Source organism: Battus philenor, unplaced genomic scaffold, assembly GCF_028537555.1.
Source record: "Battus philenor isolate CCGP_79_NKW_IND1 unplaced genomic scaffold, ilBatPhil1.0.hap1 SCAF_23, whole genome shotgun sequence".
NCBI lineage: Eukaryota > Metazoa > Arthropoda > Insecta > Lepidoptera > Papilionidae > Battus > Battus philenor.
Window position 1 is genome coordinate 10,353,294 of NW_027181686.1, and position 20,006 is coordinate 10,373,299.

Below are 20,006 nucleotides of genomic sequence, written 5' to 3' on the forward strand. Positions count from 1 at the left end.
ACAATATACATAGAAGATTTAAAAAATAGCAAAACTAAAATGATTTCTTGAGCATGGGATTAAAACACCTAAGACGGTGTGAAAAAAGTTTGAGGCAATCTTATAATCAATCGTACATAACAAGTCAAAGAATTTAGGCAGGTGTATTAGCTCATACATAAATATGTTTTTTAGAAACTCAAAATGTAATCATAAAGTTTGAAACTAACAAAACCTCGAACCAGATTATTTACATTTACAGAGTGATTATTTGAACAAGAAAAAGATATAAAAGCACAGATTTGTAAATAAAAGTGAGTCGAACTTACATAATCGACAAAGAAATTCAAAAGGTAATCAGAGAATTAGAATCTATTCTATACATATATTTGCATAGATTCAAATTATAATAGTAAGAACTATATCATTTCTTAATAACTCTAAGAATGAATTAACATAATAGAGATACTTATTAAACAAATATCAAATGTGAATACATAAGAACATACAATTGTAGTCAATCATAACAACCAAATGATTTTTGTAATTCGAACTTTAAAAAACATATACAGAAAATCAAAAGGTAATCAAAGAATTAACTAACTAAAACTAGCTTGGTTATTGACATTGTAATGTCATAAAAATTTGTACAAAAACTTCTCTCAGAAAGAGGTCGTAATATACAGAGCTTTTCAGATCAGTGAATATCATAAATCTTTCGTTTTATTTATTTATTTATTTATTTATTTAATTTTTAATAAATAAATAAATAATAAATTAATTTTTGTTAAAGCATAAGACACGTCGATTTCCTCACATCGTTAAAACCCCAACCTTGGTATCAATTTAACTCTAATTAATTGTACGTAACAGTTTAATTGAAACAGATTGTAAAATACCCTTGATCCCATCATTCTTCACTGCTCTGCAGTTAATTGTAAATAGTGAACATTTCGTAATGTCTAGACTGTGAAAAAACTCCGTCGCAAAACTGTGATTGACTGTTGGATATAATTTTTAATCGGACGTTTGCCTCGAGACCTGTTTTCGTTTACAAGATTCCATCAATAAGTTTAGAAATATCTAAAACGTCATGCTTTGCTCATTTCACCCCAAACGCATTTTAATTTTACCTTTTTGAATTTACTTTCAAATTCAAGTTCATCAACATTATGATTGACAATAAGAAAATTTAATCATCATTTAATGATTTATTAAAATGAATATATAACGCTATTGTATACGTTTCAGCCTATAGGCGTCCTCTGTAAGGCACAAGCTTTCCTTAAGGATATCTAAGGGGTATGTACAATAATCGCCACGCTTGGCAGGCGGGTTGACAATCGCAGTTTATTATGGTACGCAGAAGATGCTGCTGCCCATCCTCTGGAAACTTGTTAGTTAGCAGTGGTAATCCTAGATTATTATTGCACGAAGTGTGAATTATTTAAAATTGTATCCCTGGAATCGAATTCGTGACCTATAATTGCAAATCTCATTCCTCACCGCTGGACTAGCATACTATTGTAAGATTTCGTAAATCTTATCTGATTACAAATCTATAGCCAAAATATTTATTAAGAACAAGATAGTATAATTAGTAGCTGTTATAGGATTTCAAAAATATTGAAACAAAAAATCAATAGAAGGTATAACAACAAAGATTAGTCAGGCAAAATCAAATTACCAGCATTAAAATCTAATTTATTTTTAGTGTTGTATTTGAGGAAAAGCCGAAACTGTTTACAGCACAAACCTCAATCAATATAATTCGCCTTATTTATTTATCATCTTGATATTTTTAAAGTAAATAAACAAGTGTACGAGTTTCTAAAGAATTGACAGTGTCAAACCTTAAAATTGTTAGACCTTGGTCGACTAAACGAATAATTGATTTGACGTATCATTAATTTCCATTTAATACAGAATGTTGATTAAAACTAATCACGTTGACAAAATATTGCGGTTGAAAACTGGTTTCATACAGACTTCAATGATTGTTGAATATATTGATTGAATTTTCTTCTTAGAAAACTTATGTTGCTCTTTCAATGCATATCTAATTACTGCGATTTGGCAGATAGGTTCCAAAGTTATTATTTCTGCATTGCGAGTCTTAATAGTTCTTACAGTCTTGGTCATTTTCTACTATTTGTTTTTGTTCAATCAGAAATTTATTGATCTTCATTATTTACATTTCTTGACGATTTATTTAGATTGATTACTTTATTAGATATTTTAGAAACATCCGCGATTTTTGTGCGTTCGTAACAACTTTATTTGTAACTTTGTCTGCAAAATTCGGTAAACTAATTTCTTAAATATCTTAAGCCGTGTTTCCTTATAAAACCGTTCCATAAGAAATCTCTATTTCTTTATATATTAAGCGAATAGATAGCATAGCTAATTTCTTCTACTTTTTGTCCAAAACACGGACAATCGTTAAAATATTCACTGTTGCAAATGACCATTGATTCTTCGAATTTCTTTTTCTCTGCTAAGGAATTTTTAATTTCATGAATGAACGACCACGAATCCGGCATAACGCGATCGCTATGATATTATGTAACGGGTCAAACGCTCATTAAATGGGTCAGTGATCCTTTGTATCAACTGCTTTTTTTATTCAGGAACATCTTTCAAGTTTATTATATCGTAAGTTAAAAGAAATATAACAGGGCGCAAGAAAATACAGTTACACGGCATTTTCTAATACAACATCATTTAAACAGTCCACCGAAGATATGTTATTGAAGGTGATAAGTTATTTATCATCATCATCTAAGCGGACAAACTCCCCTACCAAAGTATTAGCCACATCTAAATATCGATGTGGTAATCGATTTTGCTCTACGCATCCAATGATATACCCAGACCTTATCTATGTCGGCGGTCGACCATACCTTACCTTACCAACTTAATTCTAGACTAGAATTACGCTGAAAGGTATATTTAAGCACAGAGGTACGGAAAAGTTACTAAACATTTGGAAAAATGCGCCTCACAATGGAAATAAATGGTTGAACTAACATATTCTAATATTGTAACAAGTTTTCTTACATTTTTTGTAGATGAAACAAACGTATATGAATTATACAACATAAATACATAGTATATTTATACATTACATATTTTTCTTAATTTAAATGAGATTGATTCTATTAAATAAGTTATACGTGTCTGTTCTGTTTGAAATTCTAAATTTCAAATTTTTGGTTAACTGTAATTTCATTGTTTACTGCAAACATATTTTTATTAGTGCCCGTCCGTGCTTTTGTATAATTACGTATAATATTTTCGGATTTTTTTTTGCTCACGTTTTAGCATTTTATGCTTTTTAAGTCGAAGAGACTAACTACTTACTAAATAGTAAGCTATTTAAAACTACGTTGAAGTCAATTAAATATTATGATTATTTTTTTTATCATTGGTGTCTTTTTTGTTTTTAATGACGCCCTTACAAAGTCCAGTTTTTAAAATTATTACTTTCTGTGTATTTTAACATCGAGAAGTCTGTAATAAGAAACACTTTTAAGTTAGTTAAATAAAAAATGATATTTTTGTGTAGGTTGATTTTGTAACATTAAGGACTACGTAAATTATTATATACATTAAATTAAATTATTATAATTACATATACACATAAATAAGTATGTGTATTATATCATATGTAAATATTATTTATGTATTGTATATAAATATTTGTACGAGGTTTATATGTAAGAATTGTTATTGTATCATTAGTGTGTTGTTCTATTTTATTATAGTTTAAGTACCTGCCTCGATTATTTCCCCTCTGCCCTATGGAGTTTAGTCCGCCATTGTACATTTTTTTGTTTACAATTAGAGCAAATAAAAATAAATGAGTCTATAATCATTTGTATACTAAATTATTCATTGCAATCGTTTAGCTTTAAAATTAAAATTCAGCAGTGTTGCCTGTTCGCTGGATATCCCATATAAGTGGCTCACGGTCTGTAAATTCGGAACGACGCGACTCGAAACTATCGTACAGTCGCAAACTTCCTTCGATGTTATCGCAGGTGTAACATCGGATACGGGAATCGACTTCCGTCGCACTTCGCACATATATTAAACAAAAACAAACATACAAACACATTGTATAAAAAAACCGATTCTAAACGGACGCGTAAAGAAAAATGTTATTATAATATTTATTCTATATTGATAACTAAATTATTTTTTCCTCGCTTATACTGCTACGCATGTGGCACTTGCAGATTCCTCGGATGCGAGGGAACAGAGCGCAGAAGCCGCTTATCCTAAAACCTTTTTTCATATAGCAAACCTTCAGGGCTCCCAAGGAAGCTTCAAGATATTTGGCTGTGCTACTAAAGTTTCAATTTCGGCATTCTTTCGGAGCCTCCAAGATATATATATATATATATATATATATATATATATATATTATCATATATTATTTCATTTAGTTATTATAGTTTAGTTGTTGTATCAATCCATATCAATATTAAGTGTCTTAAACAATTGAAACTTAAACTCCAAACCTGTTTATTTAAATTGTTGTAATACTTATTGTAGCATTTGTAGGCTAATACTATAAATATATTCACAGCATTTAAAGTTTTCATAAAGGTCACTTTCAAAAGGTTTCTGCATAGAGGAGCAGATTTTATAAACTTTACTTCAATGTTAATGAATGAGAGGAGTACATCTTACAAAAAAAAACAAAGTTATCAATTATCTCGTTATGAATGTATCTTGACGTATTTTCATAGTTGTAAAAGTACGGATTCAATAATCTATGTGACTATTTTTGTAGTTAATCAAAAAATAAGACCGTGAGACACCACTTTGGTATCTCCTTGGTTTTCATTGCTTATAAAATAAATAAATATTTACTAGGATACCATGAATAGGTCTACGGACCTGTTTATATGAGAACTGCACACTTTTAGATTGTAGCGATGTACAGAATAAGCGATTAAAACTCTTCCTACCCGTATCACGCAATCTTCGACAACCATGCCAAGTGAAGCGTGAGAAATGTATTTTTTTCATTAATAATGAGTGAAATACACGACGCGACGCTATCAATAATAATAAAAACACTATACACATAGATGGTATCATTTCTAAATGTTAGAACGCAAAATTTTAACCGATTATTTTTATCCGAATTTTTAGTTCGTGTACTCTTTTGTTCTCTAACAATGAAGATATTTTGCTTATAATGAAGTATTTATTACATTTAATAGTAATATATAATTGTCGTGCATACAACAAAACATTACATTGGTACAATAGCAATTAAATTATAAAATACACAGTTATTTATACTGTACACTTTTAATAATATATTTATTGCACACAATACAAAATAAAAGGAATTAAGAATAGCTAAAGCACTAATTATATAACTAAACTGTATTAACTGTTTGACTGTTTGACTGGTAAGCAATCCTTACAAGAACGCTCGAAAACAGCGGGACATATTTTAATTTTATATCAAATAAAACACAACGACATATACTAATCATCTTTAATAATTATTTTCGTACGACTTTATCTTACTATGTTCTTAAGCAGTGATGTGGTAAAAAATAAATTAAAATATCTTATGTGTATGTTAAGTAGCATAGGGGGAGGCGCACATCTGTTAACAAAGACATACTGAAACTAGCAGCGCAAAAACGCTTTGTCGCAGTTTTCAAGACAAAATAACGCAGCGTTTTACACTGTGACAGTCATACGGATATCACCACTTTTTACAGTCAAAGTAAACAAAGTAAACATTGTTTAGTATGTTTTAGAGTACATTATGTTACTTTTGGGTATAATATGCATACACCTGTTAAGGTTGAACAGAAAAATATAATATATTAATGTAGTCTATACATTAATTAAGTCAGTTTTAAACATATACGAACATTTATCTCTTCTCAAATATCTTATGTGCGTCTTGTCAAATACGCCGTCTTCTCTCTTATCTTTTACAGACTTCGTCCGGTGCCTTCAAGTTCACGCACGCTATTTAATTACATAAACTACAATCAATCGTTTTATTCATGTTTCTTACATTTTCTGAAACTAGATAACATAGGAGACGAAACCTGACCATTTTGTACCGGCATAGTATTGCTCGAATCCAATACAAACAATTTCAATGTTTCGTTTAATCGGATGACACGGTCAAAGCTGTTCGCCAACAAAAAAAACACCGCCCAATGTCAATGACCTCACAATTAAAACGTTTGCGAACGCACCCGTCAAGTTTATCGACGAATTTGACGGAAGGATGCCACGTCTAATCTTCGATAAATCTAGTCCACATTCTTCCCGTATTATTATCTGTATATAGAATATATTTAAATAAATATATCTAAATTTAAAAAATTATCCCTTTTTCTCGTGGGAACGACTTTACTGATTTTATTCATCTTTTTTATATACACCCTATTACTACGTAGGAACAGTCTATTATGAAAAAAAAAACGGAATTGCCAAGAAACTTAATTAAAACAATTTTTTGACAGTTTGCTTTAAATTTAAAAAAAATTAGTAGCGGTTTTTTTTTTCAGTGGACGTCTTACAGCTGAAATAATGATGATGACGAAATAATTATCAGAAAAATATGTACACGAATATCCGATTTCAGATCACACAACACAAATTTAAAATATATTTTTAATTAAAATAACAGTTTGTTGTTTTATTTACGTTAGTTTAATCCGGCTAACTGCAACCACATAAACTTGAAAATACCAAGATGCGTCATTATTTCAGACTACTAGTTTACGCGATGAGTCTGCAGTGAACCTTAATTTTCCTCTACATCGCAGCACATGTATGAGATATTTCTTAGTGTATTTCGTATTTTTACAATATTCTACGTAATGGTGACGTACATTGGAAAGGTTTACGCAGAATTTTCGATAGTATATTCATACATATGTTTATAAATAAAGCTGACGGCACACGCATGACGCGTGTGAAATATTTAATGTTAACATTAGGGAGTTCTTAGAAGTTATAGTAATTTATAAAATAAATATTATTTTAGTTTTACATGAGTATATATGTAATATATGTATAATATTACGTCGAATTATTAAAAAAAAAAATATTTATTTATGTAGAAAGTTACATAGCGTGCAGAAAATATATCCGTTGAAGCCTTAAGATCCTGAAGTAGAGACCACGGACCGACAATCACGGTAGGGTGACCATTCGACGCGCACAAAGTAAGCATACAACCTTTGCCAAGATCGTCATAAGATTCTGGATGCAGACCACATACAACCAATCCTTATGGAAATCGACGGTAGAAGCATATGTGCAGCAGTGGACGTCTTAGAGTTAAAATTGTGATGTCAATGAACTAGAAAGTCAAGGGAAATTTCCTGAAGTCTTTGATCCCAGAATAATATGATGTAATCGAAGTTTGGCGGAATGAAAATTCTTTGCAGAAACTATTCACTCTAGTCATTGTAAAAACTCCTCAGTCAAATTATTTCGATAGCTACGAAAGAAACAGAAGAGAAGAAATCAAACAATAATTATGTGTACACAATGTACTCTTTACTTATATTTATAGATAAGTTTGTACTTATATATGTATGTATGAGGTTAATACTGATAAGGTAGATGGTTGTACATAGTGCCACTTGAAAAGAACTTATGCAAACAGATTGATTTTCACACACGAATATTTGTTTACATTTTATAGTAGAAATAGATCATTAATTTTGATAAACGAAATTAAAGTTTAATCACAACAAGCCCCATAAATGAAAAATGCATTATTACAGTCTTGCTACACAAATAGTCATTTATATTCTTAATAAACTACATAGATAGTAAATTTATTGTTCAAATCTAACTTCATATATAGATGGTCAATTGTTTATTAAATTCTAACAACATAAATCTTCAATTTATTATTAAAGTCTTCCTAATTAAATAGTTTGTTTGATATAAAAAATCTAGTTACATAGACGGCTAATTTATTATCAAGTTCTAGCTATATAACTAGTCAATTTATTATTAAATTCTAGCTAAGTAGACGGTCAAATCGTTATTCAAGTCCTGCTACATCGACGGTCAACATATTGATAGAACCTAAATATATGTAAGCTGTATATTATAATTTATAGATTACATGTATTTAGTACATATATTAGGCGGACCGGAAAGTAATTTCGTTTTTCGCGACATATTTTACATAAAAACCGATTGATATGTTACCACTCCGGCATTGATTTGTATACTAAATGGCAAAAGGTTGTTGATAACGAAGGTAAATATCTTGTTGAGAAATAAAAACTTGTTAAAAATGTACACGTGTGAATTTAACTTAAGAAAGCGATATTACTTTCCGGTCCCCCTAATAGTATGTTTAAAATATATATCTAAATATAAATATATAACTATAGCAAGAAGGTCAATATACATCTAGTTATATCCGTGTGATCTAGTTATACCCGTGACCCAATATCTTAAAATCTTTCACATTTCGTACGCGAAGAATTTTTCTTTTTTATATCTTCATCGTGGTGGTTTAAATTAGACACTTGTAAATAATTATATGTATCGATAGTAGACAAACATAAGCGGAAATTTACATACTGATAATGTCAAGTGTAGTCGAGGATAGCCATGTTTTCAATAGCGCTGTCACATTGTACATAACAAAACATTACATGTGTGTTATGATAATTAGCAAAGAAAATTCGGTGTTTTTCGAAATAGATCACTAAATAGCACAGGTTAATAAACAAACGCTAATTGGAACAAAAAACAGTTCACCTCAGGAACTTGAGGACGTGCCCAGGATTCGAGTAAAAGGTTGGTTAGCTCGTAACACGTATGCGACGGTAGGGTCGGCAGAGACAATGGCTTTTGGATCCGGTTGCGTAACGACGCGCTCCGCTAACTTCCGCTGTCGGTTGCTTGTAGCGTCAGCAAAAAAATACATTGTATATTTTTATTAAAAATTTATTTCTAGCAGCAACATAAAAATCACCGTGTGTGATCACCGAGATCCTTTGTCATTTGTTGGAAGTTTAATAACAAATATGTCATATACTATAGCCGTAATTTCAAATGGTGGAAGCTTATCCACTAAGTAGATATTAAAGTTTGCAGGAAATCGCTGGTCTAGTAATCGAGGCGATATTTGAAGGAGGTCTATGCCTTTTAGCGGGGCCCTACTAACTGATATGATAATAATGATGATGACGTCACATATTTGTTTGAATATTCTTTATAAATTATTCGGTCAGCATAGACATTAACAAAATAAATGTTATTAGAAATCTTGTTGTAATTCTATGGTGAGGCCTATATCCGGCAATAGGTGTCTTACGATTGAAAATACGACATTGATTTTTACATACATTATATTTGTTGTCTCTTCAAACAATTTGCGTAGTTATTTGTGACATTTGAAATCTTAGATTTAAATTTAATATTTTTTAAGACTGCAAAAGTGACTTATGTTGCTAACCGTACATTTACTAGGCTAATCCGTTTACAGCGCATCACACGTTCTTGTACCTGTTTATTCTAAGCAAGTTTTGCGCTAGTGGTGGGTGCAAAGATAATCATCAACATACTTACATATTATATTTTAAAATGTATAATAAATAAAGATTATTAACTTTTAAAGCGTTTACAAAGTTAACAATAATTATTAATTATTTATAATCAATTATTTTTGTAATTTCTAATTATTATCTATAAATGTAAATGAAAATTACCGATGTAATTATAAATTTCGTTATTCTTGTAAGACGAGTGATATAAAAAGAACAGAGTACACAAAAAAGATTTAATACGTATTAAGTCAATATAAAAAAATCATTATCGTAATTAATGGATTATGTTTCAGTCATTAATTAGAAGATTTTAGACATATTTCGATCAAGTAAAAACTGGTGAATGCTATAATTAGAGTTATATAATAAAATACTTTTAATTTTAAATTTTAAACTAAGAAAATGAATATACATATTATGTGGAACTTTATATGCGTATTCTTAGAAAGAGAAATTGAAAGATTTCAAGGATTTCTAGCTTTGTTAAAATACATGTCGTTTATCCTAAAACTTGTTAAGTTTTACTAAGTTGACAGATACTTTATAAGTAACTACTCGACAGTTATATATTTTACAGATAGAAATAGACAAGTGACGTCATCACACTGAATCCTTGTCTAGTGTCAAATGCGCGAGAAATTTACGCACATGTAAAAACTTCGTATACGACCTTGTTGTAAGGAAGTGTCGTAGGGCCGGCCTCGATAGGTCGCCGGCATTCAAGATCAATTATCGATAAATCCGGTAAATTGACATATCGACCGCCAAAAAAACTACTCCGATAACATTCGTATTCCTTTAAACATTTAACTCATACGAGTTATTTATATGTTAACATTTTTTTGCAGATTACATTTTATATGACAGCTTCGTGGTTTAAAATTGCGATTTGTTACGTCTAATATTATTACTTCGGAATATATACGATCAGATGCCGAAAGAATGGCGCATTTTTGTTGTGTCCGCAGAATAAAATGCCAAGAAAAATATCTAAAATTATTTCAACCAGATATCGCTATCAAAAGTATAGTAATGTGTTTTAATAAAGTATTCTGCGTTGTTATAATTTTAAAATAAATTAACTATTATTTATCATAAAAATATAGAAAAATATAAAAATTATCATTTGCATTTCAGCCGCAAGACGTCTACTGCTGAATACCTCTTTGGACTCACCCTTTGATTCTCAAAAGGAACGATGCGGTGTGCGTTCAATTTACCATTTTGTTCTCCAGAATGTTAAAGTGAATGTTGTATTATACAGACTGTAATAAGTATAAAAGCAATGAAGGGGTGAAGCTTGAAGCGAAAGGGATTAATTTGAAATATATTTATTATTCTATATTTTCTATTGAAATGCGAAACCAATAACTTCTAGCACTTAACAAAAAATAATTTTAATATGCTACTACATTAATGATGTATAACATACAATTCGGATTACTATCTGAATTTAACGCTATGTATTATTTCAGAAAACATTGGTTTTTTTAATAAGGCTTACAATTTCATAGAATATTTTAGTACAATCTACTTAAAAAGATAAAACAAAATAAGTTTTATTCTCTTAAATCGTATGTACCGTAGCATACCAATGTAATTATACAAGAAAAAAAAACAAAATTTCACAAAAGAGTATTTATTTAAAAGTTATATAACGTCTATTATTGTATTCGTCACGCACAGACGTCGCGATTTTTCACACAAGTCGCGTAAAACACTCGATTGCTGCAATCGAATATCTAATCAATCTGACGATTTATCGATTAATCGTTTCTCTCGCTTAAATAATTCAACAGTACACTTTCGTTAATAATACTCATCCACAATTTAAAAAGATTATAAATTTGCCAGTTCTTAGACCATCTACAAATCTAGGTGATGAGAGAACAGACCCGAGCCTATTTCGGACTACCATTACCATCGTCATTTAAGAGGCAGAACGTTTACTTCTGGAAATATGCTGTCCCTGTAGACTTCCAATAATGCCGGAAGCGGCTTATCATTATAGGTTTATTATAGGATGTGTTTAAAGTTATGCTGCTAGCCGATTCAGGCTTTGTGCAGCATTGAAATCTTAGTCCGGGTAAACAAGAAGTCCGCGGACTAAAAATTTACGCTGGGTGGTCGTACCCCAGTTACATCGAAGAAGGACCATACCCGTGTAGGTGTATAGTGTAGTGTAACTTATGGGAAGCGAGGACTACTGGGCGGAGGTCATCAGTGGACCTTTTATTAGACGTCTTGCGTTATGCTTGCCCATCCGTAGTCTCCACTCCAAAACGTCAAAGACCTTAGCCGTCATCTTTTCTGCGCCATATGTGGTCTAATTTAATATATATATATAACTTCAGAGATAAGTTTACATACAAAAATAAATATTAACCGTTTGTAAACTTAATATTTTTTCATTTGTCATGTATATCGAAACATTTCAATAGTCTTTCAACGGAGTATATTTAAATGCCAAATTTGCCTTTCAAGACGCATTTGTAATCAAAGATTACACGTTTAACCGTGATCGCTAAAAGAAATGTTTCAAACAGAATTTTTTTAAATAGTTTTTATTAATATGTTAAATTATACTTTTTGCACAAAGAAGAAATTAGTTTGACAAATAGTATGTTTTATTAGAAAAAAAAACGTTTACACAATTTTAAATATAGAACTCTCATCACGTTCGGATGTTTGAATAGCGTTAATAATATCGCAATTCGGCTATGACGTCATCGTTTTAGTTAGAACGCAACTGGAATTTTTCGATCGTAACCTGAAGAAAGATTCGTTTAAAATCCTTCATCAGATGCTTATCGATTCGATAAGATGCCACCTCGCCAAACAAGAAACGCCGATACAGTCGATTCGCGTGAAATAAAATAAAACAATAACGTTTCGATCGATAAAAATCGTCCTGTCAAAGTCGTTACGTCCGCCATTTTGGAAAACACATGAATATTATCAATAGATCCACGAGCGTGCCTATTTTGTTTGCAACCATTATAAGACATCTTCTGATTCATTCTGATATTATAATAATATTTGCAAATTAGGAGTTTTTCTAATATTATAAACTTTATTATGAGCCCGCTTAAAACATATATTTCTATTTAGTTATTAAAAAACCAATAACGTATGTATAAAAAATTCGTAACAAACTTCGGATTTTTTTTTAAATAGAAGCCAATGTACATAATATATCTGTTGAAGCGAACAGGTCATTGTGATTAGTGATAAACAACACCTATTTAATATTATCAGATACTCTATGAACTATAGAGATCTATGTTTCGTGTTTCTTTATGAGATTGAATTAGGAATAAGGAGATTCGTATACGAACGAAAGTTACGTAGCCCAACGAAATGGCAAATTGAAGTAGCAATGAGCAGATTACATAGCGCGTAGAACAGATGTCCTCTGGACGCAGGCCACTCCCAACCGATCCTATTGCAAGAGTTGATGTATTCTATGTGATTAATAAATAAAATTAATGTTAATCACCACTACGTGTTCACATCACTGTGAAAAAGTCTTTGTGGCATTCTTTAAAGATCTGATTTTTTAATATCCTTTAATCTATATTGTGTTCAAGTAAATTAAATCATATTGGATACTGAATAACGATGATGGATAAGAAAAGATAAGTAGTATATATAAATATATATGTTGGCACTCGGTAGTTGCAGCCGGCACCGACAGATGGCGTTATTAGTATCCCGCATGAACGCAGATAAATGGGACACCGCGCGGTAGAATGGACCCAAACAAAAAAGAATCGAAACGACATATATATGTTGGAAAAATAGCCTCTGTGTTTCTAAGCAATGTATCAATGTCGATGTCGATGTCAGCTTTGTAACCATTAATAATACAATTTCGGTAATTAAAAGTCTAATAGCATACCCTTTCAAAGAATCTGAATATATTCGACTAAAAGCGTAACGTCCTAAAAGATTAAAGCACTTAGACGATTCAAGCGATAAAGCCTCTCGCCATTGGTGTGTCCTTATTTATGTCCATCAATTAAAAAATTTTCTTCACCTACCCTCAATAATTTTTTTTAAAACAGACATTTACCCTACTATAATCAACATAATTCGCATTGATATTTTTTTTGTTTTAAATTGACGTCACACTAGAGTTTCTTACCATAGGTCTTTACTGTTTGTAGTTGACGTATGCTTATAGAGTTTTAAAAATTGTTTGCATTTGTTAAAACGACAATTAACCTAAAATATACTAAGATAAGTACAGTACCATGGTACTTCCATTGTTCGGCATAAGTTTTCCCGAAAAGACCGGTGGTAACCGATATAGATACAGCGTCTTCCGATGATCTTAAACATGGTCTTCCTACGTTGTGTTTGCCGGTCTATGGTCTCCGCTTCAGAATCTTAAAGCCTCAACTTTCAACTTGCTACTCCGCTGGATAATTCTGTATCATCAGAGCAGTGGATAAATCCCGGGGATATCTTTATCCCTGGCTCTTCGGGCATAGTTTGCTGTTAATGCCAGCAATCAAAAATCTTCATTGTATTGTCGTATCTTTGACAACATTTTAACAACTCTTGTCAGAATATGATACAGTGTGTTTCGGAAAGTAAACAGTTTTACTTATTCCTCTCAAGCCTTAACTAAAGATGGTCAAAATGACCGGCCATGCACTGTCTACTTCCAACAACTTCCCACTACCCTATTTCGGCGGTCCACCCATTGGATACCACACCCACGCCGCGTCTTCCAACTCGTGGTTGCCACTTGAAAACCTTTAGGCCTTAAAGTCACTACTATCAACTTTCCTATATTATTCTAATTCGTCGTATTTAAACAAAACACATCAATATATTCTCGTAACAATTGAAATATGAACACACACACATGTCTACATTTGTTTACGCACCGAGAGTTGTCCTCGAATAAAACAAATAAAAATATCCTTAATATTATTTTCCTTGTCACAGTGCAAAATATATTACATCACTCGAGGTAATACATGTGACAATTTTTTTTTTATTAATTTATATCGCAGTGTTGAAGAACACGAGAATTCAGTTGCATTCGTATGCTTATAAGGCACGGACGTCCCACACGCACACAAATAAGGATTTTATATTAATAATTATAATTTTTACTTCGATAGATTTCTATAGGTTGCCTATAAAATATTTTTCATCTGAATATTTAATTGAAATTAAGAGTGTAATGAAATTTCAATCCATAACAATGATTCTTAACCAACCGGCCTCATCGGAAACCAGGTCGGATCGTATATCACAGAGGATCCCCGATCATACTAGTTAGATATGTGTTGCTGCAGTTTCTCTCAGCTCTAACGCATTTCTAAGGTTGGTAGTAGTGGTATTAACTAGGCAATAGAAATTGGCAAAGAGGTTCAACCCTCTCGGGCGCCCTTGTATCAGAATGCTAACTCGGGCGAATGACAGCCTAATCTGAGGTAACTTAATAGAGAACCTTGAACTTAGATGAACGCTTCATGGAGTGATCCATGTAACGTTTGGAATATTGAAATAATTCGACAAATAATCGAAGCCAAGAATAGAAGCAAGTTGGTCTCCCCTAATACCCTACCACATTACATTTGCATTGCATGCAGCAGTGAGAATCCAGTCAAAAATAATATGATCCACTAAGAATCATTTATAATGATGTTGTGTAAGTAATAAAAATAACAACAGAAGAGCTCTGTAATAAGATCAGGTAAGCAGACGAACCTTTATGATCATTGGAAGATGCTAGATGCAAGACGCTTCCGACCTTTCTTATGTGAAAGGCGTATGTTTAACAATTCTACAGCTGAAATGATGGTGATATTTATAATTAAACTAATTCATATTATTGTCCGCAAAGGATTATTTGTGAATGTGAGAAAAACATAATTTGATATAAAATAGTATCATACTGAGCTCCCATATAATGGCAGAATAAGTGAACAGATGTATTTATTTAGGTTGTCGCAGGACGCTGGAGGTAGGCTGCTTTCAACCGATCTTATTTGTGATCTTTCGGGAAGGGTTTTCTTTATAGCTTACTAGTTCGTCTTTGACCACCAACTCCCCTATTGGAAAGCGACGATGCGGTCAAAGATGAAGCATCTTAGACTCAGTAATTACTTATATACTTTGATGAAAAATGATGACAATGACATCCTTTTATTTACAGCTACGACGCTTCTTAGTCCGCCATGAGTTTATAAGAGCACAACAAACACAATAATATAACAGTTTAGCATCATATAGACGACTATATATATGTTTACAACTAAATCAAAACTATGATAATATTGTTTTACTTAATACAGAGTACTCATTATTGCGTGCCATACCTTAAAATTGACAAATAAGCATGATGAAGATTATAACATGATAATTCAATTATTCTTCACCATTCATCTAAATAGATGAGAAAGTTGAATATCATCAACAAAAAAATTGACATTCAAATCAGTCAAATAATAACAAAACCGAAATTGATACATAGTCATTTTATTAAAAAGAACACATTATTGAGTGAAGTCATTTTATTTAGCAACACTATGTCAAGGATTGTATAAAACACTTATAATTATGAAAAGCCTACACATGCATGTCTTTAAAAATAAAAAAATATAGAAACTTTTTTAATAAAATACATTCGGACGTTTTTAAATTTCGAATATCAAATTTCTAATCAACATTTTTTTGTTTTAATCTTTATTATTATTTACTATAAATAACTTTTATATGTTTATTAAGGTAATTTTCGAACTTTTTTATATTTGTATAACAATAATGTCATAAGCATTCAATATGAACTTTAAATCGTGTTCAAATAATTGTCATTACTCCTATTATACGAATTGAACAGATAATTAAATAAAAGGGATTCATCAACAACAGATAATTAAATAAAAGGGATTCATTCAACAGAAATATGTTATAAATATTATCTGGTATTAACTGAAATTTTATCTATGGTGCAAAATATTGATAATAACAAGTAAAAATTTATAACAACGAACTGCGTATATTCTTATAACAATAAAAATTTACGAGGTGTCAACTTATTTCAGTCGCGCCCATAAGTCTTGTTTTGGCGTATCCTGAACAACATTTAATCAACTTTGATCAAAATATGACAGTATGTTTCAGAAAGTTAATAATTTTATATCTTGAGTCAATAGACGAACACTAAGCAACTGGCATCCACCAAAAATGGTGCCTGCTTCCAGAAACTTCCTGCGACCCTATGTCGTCGATCCGTCGGACTAGTGATGTACCTCACTACTGCCATTTCACTTCATAATTTTACTAAACACACTTAATAATCTTCACGATCCTGATTTTTATAGCAATCTTAAATGACTTTGGCTTAGTTTTTAAAATTTTAATCCTAATAAAAAAATCACTCACATAGGCTACACGAACACTTCCGTTCGTGTCAACTAAGGAATATTTAATAAAATCTCTTCTTTTATTAAATACTGTATATGTTTATAATGACTCCAGTTGATGTCTGCTTTGATTAGTTAAATAATTTTAATAATACACATTTATATTCTGTTCTAATTCTCTATATCTAATCTGTTCACTTCATTTCAATTTAATGTAAAGATTATCACTGCTCACAAACAAGTTTCCAGAGGAAGGGCAGCAGTGTCTTCTGCATACCACAATGCGATTGCCAACCCACCTGCCAAGCATGGCAATTATGTTACATCCCCCTATAGATATTTTACTATGTTTTTATTTAAGTCATTCATTTATTTTTATCCTTATTTTGTGTCTTTTGTGTGTATTGTTTGCAATCAATATATATTATTATTATTCTAATTTTTATTATAACGTTATAATTTTTATTCTCGATAAAATAGTAATTATAATTATTGATTGATTTCTTTTGACTTGTACAAATTTTTATATCTCTTTAGTAGATGTAATATAGTAATAAAAATATAGGTGTTACAAACTTTTTGGTTACAAATCACACTTTAAAGCTGGCTGACCCGTGAGATGTTCGTCTATGTTAGCAATGAATAATAAACACAAACATTAACAAATAAAAAAGTTTTATCAAAATTTGTTGTTATTAAAAAAAAAACTTTTTTTGGTAATGCTTTGTAAACTAACCTGTTTCTGATGCATAATAATAATGTTTATGCTTTTATAATACGCGAAACGGCGACGAAATGTCAATGTCCAAAACAAGAATTTAAAAATTGTCGACGTCGCCGTTTCAGCCTATAAACGCCCACTGGCATAGGCCTTTCCCAAAGATATCTATGGGGGAATATACTAAAATAGCCATGCTTGGCAGGCAGGGTAGCGATCGAAGTGTGGTGTTAAGACAGCAGCCAGAGGACGTTGCCGCCTATCCTCTGAAAACTCATTTGTGAGCAGTGGCAATCCTATATATTTCATGCAAATAGTGTGAATTATATAAAATTGTATCTCCGGAATCGATCCCGCGGCCTACGTTCGCAAGTCTCAGTCCTTTCCCACTAGGTTACCGTAGCATTTAATTATATTTATCGATATTTAAAACCTAAGCCGCATTCTGTATAATTTTTTGTTCTATAAAAATCTTCTACAAAATATTAGTAAATACATATAGAAGATATTAAATCGGTAAAGTCGTTTTTAAGTTATGGCGTGATCAGAATAATTAGGAAAAATTAACAACTCCAATATAAAATAAAAAAAAACAATATTGTTGTCTAAAGACGGGAACATGTTCTAAATTTAAACGTATCCCCCACACACAAACGCAAATGATGTTCCTTTAAATGCGATGAAATGACAGACGTAAATATAAAACTAAAATGGAGTCCAAGTTTATAAACATTATTATAGAATTATTGCTAATACAAAGTTTATTTATTTAATGAAATGCATTAGTTGATTCTAAACCGGTTTCAACTCAGGTTTTTATTGTGCGTTATGAATATAAATTTTATTACTTATTTATTGAACAAAACACTAGATGTGTCATAATAAATAAAAGGTTTGTTTCGTTTTTGTGTATTTTCGTTTATTTTTTATAACATTTGCATAGCAATACGATAACTTGATACGATAAAAATTTTAAGTCGTAAATCATTGTAACAAGGAATTGAATAAACTTTAGATAATTCAATTGTTTGCAATTGATACTTCATCCAAGGATTATTTAGATAAAACAATGACGTAAACACACCACTTATCGATAATATTAACGATTGCAATCCATTCGAATATTAAATCATATAACAGACGTCCTTAAAATAATAAAAATTAAAATAAAATATATAATAATTAGATTAATTACCTTTACAGAAAAAGAAACACGCTGGCCCAAAGCGTCACAGCACAATCAAAAATCTGTTTCTTGATTTAAATTTAATTAATAACACAACACAAATTTTATCGACAATAAACAGCTACACCGTTCTATCGGAGCCCGATAGCGCAAGACGTGTTTACCGTACCAGCGACGTCGGTTGACTGGCGTTTCGCTTGTCAGCGCGTGCGCTGCTCCATGTACCGTCAGCAGAAGCAGGTGGCCTTGGCGGAATGCAATTTCGAGATTTATCTTAACTGTGTCTTTTTGCGCTGTCGCACTCAACTAGGTATGGCGGCTTTAAGACCTTTAATGCCAAGGGTCCCAAATCGTACTTCGCTGAGGTCTCGCCTTTTTTTAATTGGACATCGTTACGTATACGAATATACTGTTAAAAAATTCACGAGCGTTGTAACAATTCAATATCTTTTTTACACTATTGAACGATCTTCAGATTTTTACGTAATGTAATGTTTTAAATTTGTATGTTTTTTTTATTAAAATCAGGGTCATTATTTTTCACTTTTGATTTTTAGACAATAATTTTAGAGGATCTTAGTTTGAAAAAAACTTAAACTAAACCTCTCAATAATGGCAGATGGCATTCTTTTACTTAAAGTAACAAGGGTTCCAAACGCGCCCTGATTTAAAAACCCAAAACAAACGCAGTCGAGTATTTTATTTTTGGTTATTTTTATTATTGGTAGCAATTATTACTTACTCGTCTTTATATGTGTGTGTGTTTATACTAATGTATGTATGTTTTATATGTATATATATAGTGTGTGTGTGTGTCGTGTTTTATATATATATATATATATATGTTTTTATATGTATATGTTATGTACATTATAAACTTCCTTTCTGGTAAAGATTTATTATTATGTCTCCTTCAAAATTTATTTTATAGTTATTTTGGGGTACAATAGTAGAAATAAATAAATAAACAAATAAAATGAAATTAATTAAAATCACTTATCCGGTAATAAAAGCTATTAATTTCTAACATTGACAGTTATATAAAAATCTTTTACACAGTAAGAGGATTTATTTACAAATTTTTGCACATTGTACATTACACGTGTTTTTTAAAACCATATACAAAACACAAAATAATTTATGAAGCATTGATGTAT

General features: G+C 31.0%; 1 protein-coding gene across 1 annotated transcript in view; it reads right to left on the reverse strand.

Annotated features, from left to right (window-relative positions):
* The window catches only part of pigs (pickled eggs), a 98,333-nt gene extending 79,319 nt beyond the window's left edge, over positions 1-19,014 (reverse strand). The window contains exon 1 of the mRNA XM_068767428.1: positions 18,859-19,014. The gene's annotated coding sequence lies outside the window, so the exon portion shown is untranslated. The remainder of the gene's footprint in view (positions 1-18,858) is intronic.
* Positions 19,015-20,006: the final 992 nt, after the last annotated feature.